At 39.5% G+C, this 7479-nt stretch overlaps 1 non-coding gene across 1 annotated transcript; it reads right to left on the reverse strand.

Annotated features, from left to right (window-relative positions):
• Nucleotides 1–3393: 3393 nt before the first annotated feature.
• On the reverse strand, nt 3394–3465 carry TRNAM-CAU (transfer RNA methionine (anticodon CAU)). Its single transcript has one exon. It is a non-coding gene; the product is annotated as a tRNA-Met (tRNA).
• Nucleotides 3466–7479: the final 4014 nt, after the last annotated feature.

The following is a 7479-nucleotide window of genomic DNA, read 5'->3' on the forward strand; positions in this document are numbered from 1 at the left end:
CTCTGCATAATTCTCTACGTAAGACATCTGTATATTTCAGAAATGCACACTCTGGTACGCATTCATCAACTAAACAGCGAATCCGCCATTTTTTAAATATGGTAACTTCATTTTTTTCAATTAATTGGTAATATATTTCATGGGGACATCATACAATCGTGCGAACTGCAACATGCCTTACGCGATTGGATTGTCGAAATTTGGTCTTCACAAACAATTACTTGACACGAGTGAAGGTCCAAGCCCTTTTGGAAATAACTTGTGGTCTTCTGACAATAAACTGTTCTGACGTACAATAGTTCATTTCGTTGATAAAAATGGAATCGCTGCTATCAATTGCATTTGTAGTGTTGGCTTTACACCGTACGTTGCAGTGTGTTGTGTACTCTATACTGCTCTCATTCCCAAATTGCGCGTCAAGGTCACGGCATTGTCCCCCGCGCAGTCCCTGTTCTCCTCCAAACACAACCAACACACGCCTTCTGCCTGTTCATTGGGTGCTGCATGGGGAATACATAGGAGTGAGAAAGAGGGAAGCGCGGAGCTGGGTGGATGTCCTTGAACCGCACATTCGAACTGAAAGAAATATAGTCAAAAGTATTGAAGGGTGAGTAAATAAGATTTGTTCTTGTGGAATAACTTCAAACATACAAAGTAGAATTTGGGAGACAATGGAGTACATTTTGTGATAATGAAGAGGTAGATCTAGTTAAATTGAAAATGGAAAACCAAGGAAAAAATCCTAGCAGAGCGTTGTTTCGATGCACGGACCTCTGGGTTAACAGCCCAGTGACGCTTCCACTTTTTGATTTATTTATTTATTATTTAAAAAAAATAAAAGCCCTAAGCGGCATCTTTCCCCCTCACACTTCATTCACTCATATCACTTCACTTTGCCTCCCCGATGGTGCAGTGGTAGCATCGTCGCCTTGTAATCAAAAGGTCCCGGGTTCGACACTGTAGGTCCAGTCCCGATTAGCCTTACTGTGCATAAAGTAGACTTAAAACACCAAATCAACAATATCACTTCACTCAAATCTCTATTTCAGTTTTTTAAGAACAGACAATCACAAACATCCATGTCCGAGCCGGGATTCGAAACCGGGACCTCTGGCATTGCAGCGCGCTGTGGTAAACGTTCTTTTCTTCTTTTTTTAATAAGGAAATACCCCCTACACGGAAGGTATCCCCCACCAATCACACTTTTTCTCACTTGTTACAGTTTCTTATCATCTGGATAAACACAAATACCCATGCCTTACGCTTACTGGGACTCGAACCCGAAACACCTGGCGTTGTAGCGCGCTGTGCTAACCACTCCGCCACGGAGGTCGACTCCCCTGCGCCACTCTACAAGAAGCACATATCATCCGTTTAGAACTTTTAATACAGAATCCTACTCGTACTTTTGTCGTTCTCGTTGAATTACGCGTAATATGCTCCCTTACCGATTCCTTCAATGATAATCATCACCACGATATTTTAATATTCTGATGTAATTCTTAAATATTTTAAAGCAAAAGTCTTGTAAGTTGATGCTTCTAATTGGAATACTTACACACTAATATTAATCAATATTTTGAACAACTTTCAAATATTACAATTTTCAAGTATCTGTATCAGTGTGAATCGGTAATACAGGGTGGTCCAAAAAAATGTAACCAAAATGTAGAACCGTTGTATTATGTATTATGTATTTCTCTCCCCTATTGTCAACCTTTTCTCCGCACTATGGCTTCTTAATTCTAAGTCTTGTCTACCAAGGGAAAGTAAATTGCCCCCCCCCCTCAAGATTTGCACAAAATCGCCCCTACTAGTCGAGCTAAATAATAAGATAATATATTGTATATCTGCATGACTACTTTTCTTCCATCGCAATGTTTTGTGTAGAAGCTCTAATGGGGAAGTATTTTCAACATGCCTATACGTACGTATATCAACCTGGGACCTCCTCGATGGCATAGTAGCAACGTCGTCGCCTTGAAATCAAGGAGTCGCGGGTTCGATTCACATATATAGTGGTTCGGATCCCACTTTAAACTGTATAGGTCCGGTCCCGATTGTCCTTCTATGCATAACGTTGACTTATAAACTCCAAATCAATCAATCAATTGAATATCAACCTGAATGATGCAATCTGTTATGCCCTCCCCCCTTTCTCCAGACATCCTGTGACAATGACGGACTTAGCACTGACATTAACACAGTACCTTGACATTGTACTCTCAGATTTAATACCCAATCTCCCCCCCCAGAACCTTGTTGCGCAATGTAAGGGTTTATGTTGGAAATATGAATGTTGCCCCCCCTCAAATTAACCCCTACCAGATCCTCCGTGTCAATCTAACAGTTAACGTTAGTACTCAAGTACTGGAATATTCCCCCTCTCCTCTCCCTAAAATACTTATTACCCGTTATAATTCCCTTGGGAGCCTACTAATTGCTACTGTTATAAATAACATTGATTCTTGAATAACTAGTATGAAGTATGCTATACGCGTATTTCAGTTATAGCTCTGTGGACGAGCGCCTTAAGTGGTTTACTTTCGATATAGGCTCCAAAGTTCCGGGTTCGAACTCATCCAGCCTTTGAGTGGTTGTTCCTTGTGGTTCTCCCTTCACCAATTTCATCTAATCACCACCCATCCCCATCATCATAGCAGAAAGTGGCAGAAAAAGCAATGCAAAATAACAAAAATGCAAATAGTCAAATTTCCATCACAAAAATAAAATCCTAAAAGTCTCGTGGACGCACCTATGCCCTCATCCACTGTTCACACTCCATCCCCCCACAAGGACCACCTAACACTGTAGGTACAGCCAATTTGCCGATAGTTCGACAACAAAGTTAAACAGGTTTGAAAGACAAGCTAGAATGGATATTACTTACTATGATTTTTAAAATATTATACTCATTTAACTAATGTAAAGCCGAAGTACAGCGTTATTCCTTATAGGATGTCCATTATCAATATTCGTAGGACAGTTACGCTTGGAGTCAAAACCAGAATATAATTATATTGAATCATTCTTACTTTTTATATCTCATTTATTTATTTACTACACATGTTCCAATGCGCAGAGGAATTTCCAGGTCTGTGGCTACCCATTCTCGCTCAGCCCTGGCGCCCTACCTGATTGAAACATCCCCCTACTCTGGCGGCAGATCTCCACTCCCCACTGGTGGCCCGCGTGGGAGAGAGGCCAGCAGTCGGTAGGTAAGCCAGGGCCCAATATTGGGCTGTAGCGCTATGGGGGGGGGGGGGGGGGGTGTTTCTTGAGCATTTTTTGCATCAGTGCGTTAGTGCTTGCGTCTTTGAAGTCTCGTATTCTGAATCCTGGAATACTGCTCTAGATAAATTGGTAATGGAAAAGAAATGAAAAAAGAAAACTTAGCAGAGCGTGGTTTCGATCCACGGACCTCTGGGTTATGGGCCCAGCACGCTTCCACTGCGCCACTCTGCTTCTTACTACACACTCAAACATTATCGGTTTAAGACTTTTAATACAGAATCCCACTCTTACTTTTATCGTTGTCGTTGAATTCATTTGTTATTTTCTCCATTTCTTCAGTGACAATCATCTAGACTACAGGATTTTGGTTTCGAAATAAACGTTACATGAGAGTTTAAATCCATCGTATTACAGAATATATCTTCTTCGAGATATAGTACACAAATATAATACGCCTGGATGTTCTAGCCCTATGGAAATATTTTGAATTTGAATTTTCTTTTCTTTCGTAGACCCTTGATTAAAAGAGCATGGAATAATTATTTATTATAATAATACAGTAGACTCGCGATTATCCGAGCTAATTGGGACCGAGACTACCTCGGATACGGAAGAACTCGGATAATACGGAGATAATGTGCTAATAGGTTGTAATCGAGGATAAGAAATAATAAAGAAATAAATGAGATACTAGAAGAAAAATATATAGTGAGATATATCAAAGCACAAAGAAAACAATGGATGGGACACGTAGAAAGTATGGAGGAGGGAAGAATGCCGTAGAAGATAATGGAGGAAATGATGAAGAGGAAGAAAAGAAAGGCCAAAACAGAGGTAGAGAGACGAAGTTATCCAGGAACAGAAACAGATAGGAATTAGAGGCTGGAATAGAAAAGTGCAAGATACGATAAACAGGAGACATGTATTGGAAGAAGCCAAGGCCCACGAAGGGCTGTAGTGCTGGATGGAATGGAAAGGTAAGGTAACGTTAGCCGTATGTTAGTGCTTGCTTTTTTGCGGTAGCGTATTGCGATCATTGGATTTCTATTCCCACGGACCTGTGAGTTATGAGCTCAGCTACGTTCACCATTGGGAAAAAAAATCCTGTCCCGACCAAAAAATTTCTGTCCTGCACATCCCTAACCGCAACCATTTCAAAAGTAATGAATATCACAAAACTTTATTTTAGAGGTCCAATAGTATAGAATCCATAGAATAGACTGCAAAGCCCTTGCATGCATTGGCAAATTTTCGGGGGACAAAGGGGGACGTGCTCTTTCCAAAAAGCGATGACAAAAAAAGTATTATGAAAAGGAATATCGTTATCAATAATATCCTGGCAAAGAATATGAAGAGATAGTTTTTTTTACACAAATACTCTAATCAGTACTGGATCTACTTGTGTAGCCACTGAAAATCGATTGATTGATTGATTGATTTGGTGTTTTAAAAGTCCATTTTATGCACAGTAAGGCTAATCGGGACTGGACCTACAGTTAAAAGTGGAATCCGAACCACTATGTGCGTCCACCGGGTATCGAACCCGGGGACCCCTATTGAAAATCGAATCCGAAACATCTTGATTAAATGTTGATAATGTTAATGCACGAATAACGTTAATAGACACCACCAAAAGCAGTGGAGGAAATGCCAGCGACCCTGCAGAAGTGATTAAGGGTACCCTATATAAATTGGGATTCTTAACTAGAGAAATCTAACGAGATTCAACACCGCCGTTGAAATAAAAAAAAAACTAATAAATAAAATTATAATATTACAGAGAAACTTAGTACTCACGGTCTCCGCAAAGCTCTTTTTAGTTTGTTCTATTAATTTCGGACCACTACCACCAGGAGTGGTAACAGTGGCCACCGAAATTAATAAAACCAACTAAGAACAACTTCGCGGAAACCGTGAGTAAGTTTCTAAGGTAATTATTTACTACCGCGTCTCTCATTCCCATAAATATGAATTAATGTTACATTTTACCTACGTTGTAGTGAATACTATAAAAAATCGTGATGGAGATTTTTTTGTACTAAATCATGGGACCCCATAGGTAATCTCGGGCCTAAGAGAAACTCTTGCACAGGGCTCGAAATTTAAATTTTTACGAAACGGAACGCTTTATTTTCGTTAGCATGTCTTTTTCTTTTGTCTGGTTACTACAGAAACAAGATAACGACTAGTGAAATTATGCGCTGTATTACAATTAATAATAGTTAATATTAAAATATTTACATAAACAAGAAATATCAAATATTTGACACTAGTCTTCTGGAATTTTCTTCCCCTTTTAAAGTTTAAAAAGTAGGAAATCGTGGATGGTCAGCTCGCCCAACTGGGAAAAAAATTAATGTAGAGCTGAAGCTTATATGAATGCTAAGAATAATATGTATTAAAGTGTATTAACAATTTACTTCACACTGGAAAGGGAAATGTAGTTAAATATCTAAATATAATAATAAACGAAGCGACCAGTGGCGAAGCGTGGTGTCGCTGGAAGGGTAGGCACAGGCGTGTGAGTTCGTGTTGTTATGGGTGCGACTTTTTTAAAATATAAAAAAAATATAACCTTTAAAGTTATTTTTGAAAATGTAACAACATATTCTTGCATCTATCAACGTACCTGAATAGTAACGCTTGATGTGTACTAACTCGTAAATCGTATTTCTTGATTTTATTGTAAATTGATGCTTTAGATGTCATTCGAGTGGCAGTCCTCAATGCTTCGATGCCCCTTCTTTCTTCCTATGCCAGGTAATAGGCCTTTATGCCTGTTTTTGTAGCATTCCAGAGTAATACAAGTCATTTTTCCGCTTTCTCACTTCACGCTCACAACAATGAAATCCGACCCCCCCTGGCGGAGTGGTTAGCACATCACGCTACGGCGCCAGAGGTCCTGGGTTCGAATCTCGGCCTGCGCATGGGTATTTCTGGTCAATTTCATCATATCAACACTCTTCCCCATCTTCGCAAATTAGCCAAAAGTGGCATAAAAAGCGAAGAAAAAGTCAATCAAAGAACAATAAAAGATAAATGAGCGAAAAGAAAAAAACAAGATAAAATATAACAAAAAACAACAACGCAATAGGAGTAAATCGAGAAACTAACGAAAACGCAGAACACTGGGATAGAAACATTTTTTTCGCCCTCGGAACAAGTTGTCTTTGCCATTCTACCCTCACCTTCCCTTTCCCCTCATTCAACACCCCGCGCTGGACAAGAAACAGATGTGAAGCCCAGTTTGTACCGTGTGTCCAGCGTTGCCAACCACCCAATCAAGAAAAGTGTGCTGATTAAACTCTTAAATTTTGTTAAATGCAACTAAATTGTGCTCGCATGACTTAGGTCTTAAGTTCATTTTATGCATCTATTTTGAGGTCAGTTGTGATGTGAACATGCGTTTTTCATTAGTTAAACAATATTGGTAATTTTCTCCATTAAATTACTTACAATGGTTCAACCTATAAATGGTTCAATATAACGCTTGAAAACGTTTGAGAAAATTCGACGACTACAAAAGGTGGCGGCTTGTTTTATCTGTGACCCCAACTTTCTAGCAATTTCCTTCAATAAAATGTTCGTCGTGAGCTAAGTGAGGAAAGATAAAGAAAAGATGAAAAGAAGACGGTGGACCAGATGTAGCTGGATCGGCATGCTACCTTTTGATTGAAACAAATAAGATTTGTGATTTTATTTAAAATTATTTTTTATTTTATTCCTCTGAATTCAATTTATCTGTCTCCCAGGGGCGCATGTTTATAGATGATGCTATATTTTACCATTATTCCAAACACAGGGTGCTAGGTGCCAATGAAGTTCAAATTGTACTACGTTTAGCACAATTATGCTAGGGTTGGCATCACTGCGTGAGGCCGGACTCACTGTGTCCATTTCGGGCGAATGCGCCCCTGAAATTATGCTTTCCCACATAGGCTATATATAAAAAAAAATAGAATGTTATGGAACCAGCTGAGGCTCTCGGAGAAGTGGCTCAACATGCGACTATATAGTCTCTGGCAGGGATGGAAATTTGTGGAAATTATCGTAAGGCCTAGAATTTCAGTTTTCTTGTATTAAGGCGTCGTTTAATGAAATTATAAGTAATAAAATAATCCGTAATAGCCAATTATATTAGGGTAGGCCCGGCCTCCGGGCCTCTTATGACCTTTCGCCACTGGAAGCGACATGGTCTGTTGTCATGTGTGACGAGACTGAACGGAAAGGTTCCAGATATTCACG

Source organism: Lepisma saccharinum, chromosome 16, assembly GCF_977018435.1.
Source record: "Lepisma saccharinum chromosome 16, izLepSacc3.1, whole genome shotgun sequence".
NCBI classification, from domain to species: Eukaryota; Metazoa; Arthropoda; class Insecta; order Zygentoma; family Lepismatidae; genus Lepisma; species Lepisma saccharinum.